The sequence below is a fragment of the Nicotiana sylvestris genome, chromosome 5, assembly GCF_000393655.2.
Source record: "Nicotiana sylvestris chromosome 5, ASM39365v2, whole genome shotgun sequence".
Lineage (NCBI taxonomy): Eukaryota > Viridiplantae > Streptophyta > Magnoliopsida > Solanales > Solanaceae > Nicotiana > Nicotiana sylvestris.
In genome coordinates, this window is record NC_091061.1 from 39,484,004 (window position 1) to 39,496,470 (window position 12,467).

Sequence of the window (12,467 nt, forward strand, 5' to 3'; positions counted from 1 at the left end):
ATCAGAAAGATTGGGCAAGGCTCATAGACATCGCCCAATTCTCTTATAACTTTCAGCGGAGTGAGTCCACGGGACAGACACCATTTGAGCTAGCCACAGGCCAACAACCACAAACTCCACATTCCTTACCAGCCGCATTTGAGGGAAAAAGTTTAGGGGCTTATCATATGGCCAAAGGATGGGAGGAGCAGCTCGACACTGCTAAGTCCTACTTGGATAAGGCAGCTAAGAAGATGATGAAGTTTGCGGACCGTAAGCGGCGTCCCATATACTATAGAGTTGGGGACATGGTCATGGTGAAGTTTAACCTAAGACAGTTCAAGGCACTACGGGGCATGCATCAGAATCTGATTCGCAAGTATGAGGGGCCGTTTAAGATCGTTGCCAAGGTAGGCAAGATCTCATACAAGCTTTACATGCCATCGTATCTTAAGATCTACCCTGTCTTCCATGCCAACATGTTTAAGCCATATCATAAAGATAAGGATGATCCGAGTAGGGGCCAATCAAGTCGAGCGTCAATGACTATCACCGCCTCGCATGATCGGGAGATTGAGGCTATCATAGATTATCAGGCCAGGCAAAAACAAGGGCAAAAAGCCACCGCTATATTCCTCGTCCATTGGAAAGGGAAATCACCAGAGGAGGCCACGTGGGAACGATATGAAGACTTGTGGCAATTCAAAGATAAGATCCGAGAGTTTATGCAGTAGCATTGCGCCGCGGTCTTCGCAATATTGAATGGGGGAGAGTGTCATGACCCGCCACATCATCATGCCACGTAGGTGCCACTTGGCATATATTTTTGCCATATGGAATGGTTACATAAGTTAGGGACATGATCTTGGTGAAATATTCTAGAACTATGGAGAATCTCCTTGGGAAAAGCTCTAGATATTTATGCACTTGTAGGAAGGTTCTAGAGAAATATAGATGTTTCTCTAGGAAGACCATAGAACCCTATAGAATTGCTAGGAAAGTCCTTAGAAGATTCTAGCTATGTAGAATATTCTAGAGAAAAGGACTTATTTGTAAATACGGAAGGACTTATAGAATAATTATTATTTACATACTAGCCCCTAGGTGATTAGTATAAATAGGGGGCATTGATTTGTAATTTATCAATCAAGCAAACAATTCAAGTTCTCTCTAATACAAAGCTTCCTTTAACAATTCTCTTGTGTTCTTTCTTCCATTCTCTTAGCGATCTTGAGTGTAGTAAGACTGACTTGACATAGCAAGAACGTGAGCAAGTTGTGCAAGATTATGAGCGAGTTGTCAAGTGCCGCACTTGTACTTAGTTAACAACTAAGGACGTGGCATTTAATACTAAAAAATTTCATGAAAAACTATATATTTGCTAATATTACCATTTACCATCATCTATCTATAATAACAACAACAACAACAACAACAACAACAACAACAACGACTCAGTGTAATCCCACAAGTGGGTCTGGGGAGGGTAATATGTACGCAGACCTTACCCCTACCCCGATGGACAGAGAGGCTGTTTTCAGGAGATACTCGGCTCAAGAAGGCAACAAGAGACGATATATTAGTACCATCAATAAAATCATAATACAATAACAACAATATAAAAAATACGAAATAAATGGAAAGTACAATAATAACCAGCAGATAAAGCCCTACATCAGTAGATGGTTACTAGCATCCTAGAACTAAACACCATCTATAACACTATATGTTTTTTCAATAAATAATTTTTATTTTCCAACCAAATACCAAAAAATATTTTTCAAAAAATAATTTCTATCCGACCAAACTTCTACTATCACAAACGTATTGAATTTAATATCATGCATATAATATCTCAACCTTTTTATATCTCGATCAGGGTGGGTGAATAGCTTCTTTTAGACATTGTCCACCTACGAACATTGAATTTAATTGGTCAAGTTGAATTAAAATGAACCAAAAATTTTATGTTCTCTTTAGTATATCCTTATATGGCATTTATTCTTTCATATAAACTATTGCATCATAACATTAAGCTTATCCTAGTCAAACTTTATCACTTATTATATACGATCAAAATCAGGTATACTCGATTTTGTAGGTACGAGGAGTCGCTCCGAGAATAAGTTCAAGGCGGACCGGGCTCGAGTCCGATGGTGGAATGCAGGGCTTGAATATCGAAGTGCTCGATGAACGCCGAGGTCGAGTATGACCAACCCTGAGATGATGCTGTTATGGATTTGTAACAAAAAGAGCAAGATTCCCACAACGGTCTTAAGATCACGGCGTAAATTCCGGAACGAATTTGTACTAGGCGGTTAGACAGCTGTCCAATAAGATTCCTTACTAAAATGGAAATGTACCTTGTTAAGGACTCCCTTATTATATAAAGAGGAGCTCATTCATTTGTAAATCATCAATCATTGGCAAAGAAATATACATTCTTCACTTTCTTGCTTACTACTCATCATAACTATCTTTTAACTTTCCTATTCTTACTGATATACCTCGAGGCCACCTTAGCTCGAGGTCGAGACTTGCTTGCACACTGGTTTGACTTACTTTATTCTTTAATTTATACGTTTGATTCCTTGATTATCAGTTAGTATTGGATTAAATCACATATCTTTAAGATATCTATACAAATTTAATTGTTACTCGGATTTTAGCGTAAACAGTTTAGCGCCCACCGTGGGGCTAAGGATAATAGTGATTGTTTCAGTATTGATTTTGATAACTCACGTTATTTTCACACTTGTTCTTGTCAAAGATTCTTTATTCTCAGGTTAAAACATGTCAAACTTAGAAAACACACCCGTACATGGTGATAACGGTCTTGGATTTCACGGGGAAATGAAAACATAATTGCTCGAGGAGTCGGGGTGCCACCGATTAACCCTGGGGAAGTGCTTGTTGCTGACCTGGTCAATGTCAGTTCGCACATTGCTTTGGACGCAGACTTAGGCGTGGACCCCGGAGGGAGCGTGCACACAGAAGGCAGAACTAGTGGCCAAGGAACTCAGGGCGTAGGAGACGAGGAAGTTAGTATCCAGGTAATATTCGAGATGTTGCAGGCTCAACAGGCCGCTATTATAGCTTCAGAGTCAACACAGGACTCCGAGTGTGGTCAAGCCGGAAATCACTCGTCGTACCGAGCCAGTGCCGAAAAATATGAATGGTAGCGGATCAAGGGCTGATCCCACGATTATGAAAATGCTTGAGGAGCTCACCAAAAGAATTGAGTCAGGAGAAAAGAAGTTCGAAGATAATGACAAAAAAGTGGAAACATACAACTCCCGAGTTGATCAGATACCAGAAGCACCCCCGATCTTAAAGGGTTTGGATTCAAAAAAGTTCGTGAAGAGGCCTTTCCCTCAGAGTGTGGATCCAAAGCCCATTCCAAAGAAGTTTCATATGTCGGATATACCAAAATACAATGGGACCACCGATCCTAATAAAGATATCACTACGTACACATGCGGGATAAATGGAAATGACTTAGAAGACAATGAGATCGAGTCCATTTTGTTGAAATTTTTTAGGGAAACCCTATCAAAGGGAGCAATGATTTGGTACCACAACTTGCCACCGAATTCCATCGATTCATTTGCTATGTTAGCGGATTCTTTTGTGAAGGCACATACCGGGGCCATAAAGGTCGCCATGAGATAATCAGACATTTTCAAGATAAGACAAAGGGATAACAAAATGTTGAGGGAGTTCATGTCCCTATTTCAAATGGAACATATGGAGTTACCACTGGTCTCAGATGATTGGTCCATTCAAGCTTTCACCCAGGGGTTGAACGAGCGGAGTTCGATAGCATCACGATAGTTGAAGCAAAATCTAATCGAGTATCCAGCTGTAACTTGGGCAGATGTGCACAATTGATATCAATCGAAGATCAAGGTCGAGGACGACCAGTTAGGAGCCCCTTTGGGTTCATCTCATCCAAACAGGTTGGTAGTTAAAGCCCCGAGGGATACCGACAGGGAACGATATCAACCATATATCGCAGATCGAAGGAACAATGGTTCGGGGCACAATCCATCCCGAAATGTTCGGAGAAGCGATCAAGGGTAAAATTCTCAGGGACTTATGAGAAAAGGTGGTTTTGATAAGCATGCCGATCTAGTGGAGGCACCTCGATTATCGGAATATAACTTTAACATCGATGCATCAGGCATTGTATCAGCAATCGAAAAAATCAAGGACACTAGATGGTCTAGACCCATAGAAACCAATCATTCCCAAAGAAACCCAAATTTGATGTGTAAGTATCACGGCACGCATGATCACAAGACCGAGAATTGCAAGCAATTAAGGGAGTAGGTGGACCGTCTACTCAATGAGGGCCATCTTCGAGAGTTTCTTAGGTTTCGAGCCAAGAATCATTTCAGAGACAGAGACGCCAACAGGAAAAATAAACAGGAAGAACTACAACATGTCATTCATATGATCATTGGAGGGGTTAATATTCTACAAGGGCCCATGTTCAAATGCACTAAGGTATCGATTACCAAGGAAAATCGGACCCGGGATTATGTGCCTGAGGGTTCCTTATCATTCAACAACGAAGAAGCAAAAAACATTTCTCAACCATACAATGACGCTCTGGTAATTTCTATCTTGTTAATAAAGTTCAAGTTAAGCATGTTTTAGTAGATCCAGGTAGCTCGGAAAACATCATTTGATCAAGGGTTGTGGAGCAGCTCAACCTACAAGATCAAATTGTGCCCGCAACTCGGGTCTTAAACGGCTTCAACATGGCCAGTGAAACAACTAAATGGGAGATTATTCTACCAGTGAACATGGCTGGAACCATTCAAGATACTAAATTCCACGTGATCGAGGGCGACATAAGATACAATGCCCTACTCGGAAGGCCCTGGATTCACAACATGAGGGCGGTTCCTTCAAATCTCCACCAAATGATGAAATTCCCAATATCGCACGGCATGAAAATAGTGTACGGGGAGCAGCATGCGGAAAAAGAAATATTTGCAATTGATGAAGCAATATCAGTATCGACTTTGTAAGCTCTGGAGAGGTCGAGCATCAAAGGCAAAAAGGATACCAAATAGCAATCACAGCCACCAGCCTCGACCGAATCGGGAAAGCAGGAGGAAGAAGAGGAAGAGGAAGATTTTTAGACCCCTCGAACCTTAATTGTTTCCGAGGACTCCGATGCTACCAAATCAACTATCGAGGTGCTGGAACAGGTCATATTAATCGAGCATCTGCCCGAGTGAATGGTATATCTGGGAATGGGATTAACCCCCAAACTCATGAAGAAGCTTATTCAATTTCTTATCGATAACATAGATTGTTTTGCTTGTTCCCATTTAGACATGACAGAGATCCCACCGGATATAATAACACATCGGCTAAGCCTTGACCCAGGTTCAAACTAGTGAAACAAAAGAGAAGGCCCCAGTCTGAATTAAAACATGCATTCATAAAGGACAAGGTAACTAAACTTCTCAAAATAGGGTCCATTAGGGAGGTAAAATACCCTAAATGGTTAGCCAATGTAGTCGTAGTCCCTAAAAAAGGGAACAAACTTAGAATGTGTGTGGATTACAAGGATTTGAACAAGGATGCCCTAAAGACTCTTTTCTACTGCCTAACATCGATGGCATGATCTATGCCACAGCCGGCCACGAGATCCTTACCTTTCTCGATGCCTATTCTGGGTATAATTAAATTCAGATGAACCCGGAGGACCAGGAAAAAACCTCATTTATCACCAAGTATGGAACATATTGTTATAATTTAATGCCTTTCGAACTAAAAAATGCAGGAGCTACTTATCAACGCCTAGTAAATAAGATGTTCGAAGAACAAATAGGTAAGTCAATGGAAGTTTACATTGATGACATGCTAGTTAAGTCCTACGCACAGAGGACCATTTGGCTCATTTGCAGGCAACGTTCGAGATTTTGAGGAAATACAACATGAAACTCAACCCCGAGAAATGTGCTTTCGAAGTCGGCTCAGGCAAGTTCCTAGGCTTCATGGTGTTAAATAGGGTGATCGAGATCAACCCCGAAAAAATCAAGGCCATCGAAGACATCACCGTCGTGGACAGTATAAAAGCCGTACAAAGGCTAACCAGACGGATAGCTGCCTTGGGCCGATTCATTTTGAGGTCATCAGATCGAAGATACAGGTTCTTTTCCTTACTCAAAGAGAAAAATGATTTTGTATGGACCCTAGAATATCAGCAAGCATTGGAGGAATTGAAGCGATACCTATCGAACCCACCTCTGCTCCACACTCCGAAGGTAGATGAGAAGTTGTACTTATACTTAGCAGTGTCCGAAGTAGTGGTAAATGGTGTACTAGTTTGAGAAGAGCAAGGTACGCAGTTCCCTGTTTATTACGTAAGTCGAACCTTAGGAGATGCTGAAACTAGATATCCACACTTAGAGAAATTGGCACTTGCATTAATAAGTGCGTCTAGAAAATTAAAGCCATATTTTTAGTGTCACCCCATATGTGTGTTAACCACTTATCCACTTCGAAATGTTTTGCACAAACCCGAGTTATCGGGCCGATTGGACAAATAGGTCGTCGAACTTGGCGGGTATGATATCGAATATCAACCCCGAACGACTATCAAGTCTCAAATTTTAGCAGACTTCGTAGCTGATTTTATGCCAACCCTCGTACCCGAAGTGGAAAAGGAACTTCTACTAAAATCATGTACATCATCAGGGGTATGGACGCTCTTCACGGATGGTGCCTCGAATGTGAAAGGGTTCGGGCTTGGCATTATTTTGAAGCCACCCACAGGTAGCACTATTATACAATCTATCAAAACTTCTGGGTTGACTAACAATGAGGTCGAGTACGAGGTTATGATTGCAGGTCTCGAGCTAGCTAAAAGCTTGGGGACAGAAGTCATTGATGCCAAGTGTGACTCTTTATTGGTAGTGAACCAAGTAAATAAGAGCTTCAAAGTTCGATAGGATAGAATGCAAAAGTATTTGGACAAGCTACATATAACATTGCACCGCTTCAAGGAGTGTACTCTAGACTATGTGCCTCAAGAGAAAAATAGTGAGGCCGATGCACTTGCAAATTTGGGATCATCAGTCGAAGAAGATGATATTATCCCGGGGGACTGTCGTTCAGCTATCGAGATTTGTGGTCGAGGAGGGTCACGCCGAGATAAACTCTACAAGCTTGACCTGGGATTGGAGGAATAAATATATTGAATATCTAAAAAACGGAAAGCTCCCATCGGACCCTAAAGAGTCAAGATCCCAACAAGCCAAAGCCACCCGATTCACATTAGATGAAGATGGAACGTTACATAGGAGGACTTTAGATGGACCATTGGCAGTTTGCTTAGGGCCGGGGGACACCGATTATGTTTTACGAGAAGTTCACGAAGGCACTTGTAGGAACCACTCCAGTGCTGATTCTTTGATTCACAAAGTCATTAGAGCAGGGTACTACTGGGATAACATGGAAAAAGACATTAAGGAGTTTATTCGAAAATGTGACAAATTTCAAAGGTTTGCACCGATGATCCATCAGCCTGGAAAACAACTTCATTCAGTCCTATCCCCATGCCCATTCATGAAATGGGAGATGGATATCGTCGGCCCTCTGCCAACGGCCCCAGGTAAAGCTAAATTTATTTTGTTTATGACTAACTACTTTTCTAAATGGGTGGAAGCACAGGCCTTCGAGAAGGTCAGAGAAAAAGAAGTTATAGACTTCATATGGGATCATATTGTGTGTCGATTCGGGATACCTGCTAAAATCGTATACTACAATGGAAAGCAATTCATCGGCATCAAGGTAACAAAGTTCTTCGAAGAACACAAAATAAAAAGGATCTTATCGATGGCGTATCACCCGAGCGCAAATGGATAGGCCGAATCTATGAACAAGATTATTATCCAAAACTTAAATAAAAGGTTGAGCGACACTAAGGGGAAGTGGAGAGATGTTCTACTCGAAGTCCTTTGGGCATACCGAACGACATCAAAGTCCAGCACGGGGTCAACCCCGTTCTCCTTAGTATATGGTTCAAAGGCCTTAATCCTAGTCGAGGTCAGCAAACCTAGCGCCAAATTTTGGTATGAAACGGAGGAATCAAATCACGAGGCTATGAATACTAGCCTCGAGCTATTGGATGAAAAACGAGAAACTACACTTGTTCGGATGGCTGCACAAAAGCAAAGAATCGAGAGATATTTCAATAGAAGGGCCAACCTTCGCCACTTTGGAATCGGGGACTTAGTTCTAAGGCAGGTCACCTTCATAACTCGAGACACAAACGGAAAGGGATCTTACAAACTTGGCACGATGGAAGGAGAATAATTGCCAAACAATTGGAACGTGTCACTACTCAAACGATATCATTGCTGAGGTATGATTTTTTCCCTTTTCTATTTATAATTTGATGCTAACTTATTGCAAGTGTTTGATCGAAGCGTCGAGGAAAATTTTTAACACGAAGATCTTGGGTTTTAAAGCACGTGTTGCACTCTTTTTCCCTTAGTCCGATTTTTATGCCAAATGGGTTTTTCGGGTGAAGTTTTTAACGAGGCAACAATTATGTGCTACCTGAGACAAATTCAACAGTATCCAAGTCATCTTTTCAATCAACCTCGAATACTAGGGGGCATCACCCTCAGAGGTTTTATTTTCAAGAAAAATACTCCATGTCAAAGGGTCTTGATAGGGAAACTTTGTAATGGGCCAAACGGTCGAGTGAACCGTGCCCATATAGATTAGTCAAGGCCCGATGGCAAAATATGTGCGCATGTATCGATTATTCAAAGAAGTATTCTATATCGAACACTTTGCATCTCAAAGAAAATTTGCTACTATACTACATACTTATGATTTTGTGAGAAATGGCTCAAGGGCCAAGCACAAGTACACCTCGAACACTCGGGGACTGCATGCTCGAATTATCTAAATTCGAAGTCACAAGACCTCAGACAGGCACCCCTCGACGTAAAGGCCAAGGACATCATACTCGAGGACTAACATTTCGAACAAGTTCAAAATGTTATCAGGAATAAGTCCAAGAGGCATACCTGAAGGCTACAGTCGAAATAAAGGCTAAGGCCAAAATTACACGGCTCAAAGACATCCGAATTCCGCAATAAATGACATGCCTTCTAATACTTTGAAAAATCGGTTAACATAGGATACCCTTGGCAAATTATAATAGGGCTTCGATAAGATCAGCCCTCGAAAAACCTTAAGAGGTATCAGCATAATCTTAACATAAACGTGCTAAGGCACAAAAAGCAAAAGGGTTTCGACCAACATGGAACCCTCAAAACATCCAATGGGTAAAAAAACACATGCTAAGGCATAAAGAAATTTTCACTAAGTGTTTTAAGCCAAAAGAGGGGAATAATAGCCATCTTTTAAAGGCCATAAGAACCGATCTAAAAGAGCCTAAGGGCCGATACACTTAGGGTTCGAGATCTCATTCTCACCCAATCCGAAACCAAGGGTTCGATTATCCCGAGTCTGAATAAATAATAACTTAATTACGGCTCGGGGAACTCACCATTATACGACACATGCCCTTAAGGGTTTATGCCTCAAAATTCAAACCTTATTCAAACTCAACCATGACAATTTCAAGGAAGCCATCCGAAGCAAAGTCTCGAACGCATCGTTCAAAACATGAAACTATATTAAAATTTTGCAAGGCAGGAAACATGTTCATAAAAAATAAATAAAGAAGGCATTCAAGAAAGTTTTTTTTATATATTGTAGAAAAAGTATGTACAAGAGACCGACAAGGGGTCTTACAAAAAGAAAAAGAAAAAATACAAGAAGAAAAGGAAAAACTCTAACTATGTTCGGGGCTAGTTTCTCCCTCGGGAGCAGCTTCCTCTTCGGGTCCCTCATCATTATCAGACACACCTTTGCTGCCTTCATCATTGTCATCATCATTGGAGGAGACGAGAAATCTGGCATCAGCCTCGTCCGCCTTTGCTTGAGCTATTTCTGCAAAGAGGTCGTAACCTCGAGCATGAATTTCTTCGAGAGTCTCCCTCCTGGATTGGCACCTGGCCAGATCATTACTCTGCCGCTCTCGGTCGGAGGCTTCCCGTAGCTGTGTTTGTATAGCCTCGTCGTCCCTTAAGTACACATCAACGGTTTTGTCAGCCGTGACCTTCGTCTTCTCGACCTCTGCTTTGGCCTCGGCAAGCTTGACCTCGAGTTCGTTGATATTTTTGGCTTGGGTCGAGATTTTCTACATAGCACCCCAGATTTGGGACTCAGCCGATGCCAGTATAGCTAAGGCAGCCTCCTTCTCCGCAGTGAGGCAGACCATATTCTCCTTCCACCGATTGTAGTCGGCCTTGATCTGATCGACCTCTCCGCGAAGTAGCTCGATACTCTCCAATTTTTGTTGCAACTGAGACATCGAAGTATTAGCCTCCGAAGATGGGTCTAGTAGACCATACTCTTTCAAAATAACAATTACCTGCTTGTCCAGCTCGGCCTCATCCTTACGAGCCTTGGCCAAGTCAGCCTGAAGATCTTTGAGCTCTTCCTCCTTTTAACTACAAAGGAGCTTCAAAGCGTTCCTTTCATCCGAGATCTTCTGGAGCTCAGTCTCACATTGACTCAAATCGGCCTAGAACTTGGTAAGAGCCTTGTATTTATAGGGATGCATGACGGTTCGGCGGCACTAAGTAGCCGACTGCCTCTGACAGACATTTAATATTTTTGGGGAGCGAACCGACGGGAGGTTTCGGTCACCTCGAGTGCTAACGTCAAGGGAATGACATCATCATTAGGGACTCCAGATAATCGAGGCTGAAATCGTTTCTTATCATCTTATTCTAAGAAACGCGAGGACTAATTGTATGCGGTCAAAATTAGGTATGCCCAATTTCGTAGGCACGAGGAGTTGCTCCGAGAATAAGTTCAAGGCGGACGGGGCTCGAGTCCGATGGTGGAATGCAGGGCTTGAATATCGGAGTGCTCGATGAACGCCGGGGCCGAGTATGACCAACCCCGAGATGATGCCGTTATGGTTTTGTAACAGAAAGAGCAAGATTCTCGCAACGATCCTAAGATCACGACGTAAATTCCGAAACGAATTTGTACGGATTTGTACTAGGCGGTTAGACAGCAGTCCAATAAGATTCCTTACTAAAAATGAAAATGTACCTTGTTAAGGACTCCCTTATTATATAAAGGGGAGCCCATTCATTTGTAAATCATCAATCATTGGCAAAGAAATATACATTCTTCACTTTCTTACTTGCTACTCATCGATCAGAACTGTCTTTTAACTTTATTGTTCTTACTGACATACCTCGAGGCCACCTTAGCTCGAGGTCGAGACTTGCTTGCATACTGGGTTGACTTGCTTTATTCTTTAATTTATACGTTCGATTCCTTGATATCAGTTAGTATTGGATTAAATCATATATCTTTAAGACCTCAATACAAATTTAATTGTTACTCGAATTTTAGGATAAACACTCATCCTAATTGATATTCTATTATATATGTTCCTAGAATTGTTAGATCAATTTTCTTTTAGTAGATCTTAGACAAAATCTAAAGTTGGCAAAATTGAATGTTACAAAAAGTTCGAGAGGGATAAACTTGATATTTTGTTCAAATTAATTGGGCAGAAGAAATGGAAAAGTACGACATAAACCTAAAGGTTGGTAGGAAAAATAATTTTTACGTCCTTATTTTGATCTTTGGTTGATAAATTGTAGCAACCAATCGTCCAGCTTATATTATGTGTGCCCACAGTGATTGGGACACTCCTTGCTGAGAGGTGTCACCGAGCACTGCTTCGCAAAACAAAACAAAAACAAAAGGAAATTTTAATATATGTTTGTAAATAATATTTTCTAAAAACCAATAATATGAGGTTACACTTGTAAATAATAGTAGTAAGTATAATAAGAGCATAAATATTGATTTGAAACAAAGTGTAAATAGTCACAAATCCAATTCACTTAGTTACGAGACGAATTTCAACAATTAATCGACACTCTTTGTATAAAATCTTTTGTACGTCACGGCCCCAATATAATTTTTTTTTTTTGCATATATACGATCAGTATGTAGTTTTTTTTTCTTTTTCTGGCAAAGCAACAAGTAAAAATTTATGAAGTTTTGTACTACTACAACTAATATTTTATTGTTAATGAAACGGTAGGTTGTTGAGTCAATAAAGACTGTAGCTCGATGTCTGTGTACTCCATTTTAATTTATTTGCCGTAGTTTTGCTTGAATATCGAGTTTAAGGAAAAGAAGAAGTCAAATAAAGAAAGACTTTTGAAATTTATTGTCTTAAAAGTTGTAAAAGTTTTGTGCGACCATAATATTTGTGTGATTATAAAAGATTTTCATTTAGAGTAGATGAACAAAATAAAAAGTTTAAAGTTAAATTATTTTGAAAAATAAAAATGTGTCATTCTTTTTTAAATGAACTAATAAAAAAACAAAAATAAAATTGTGTC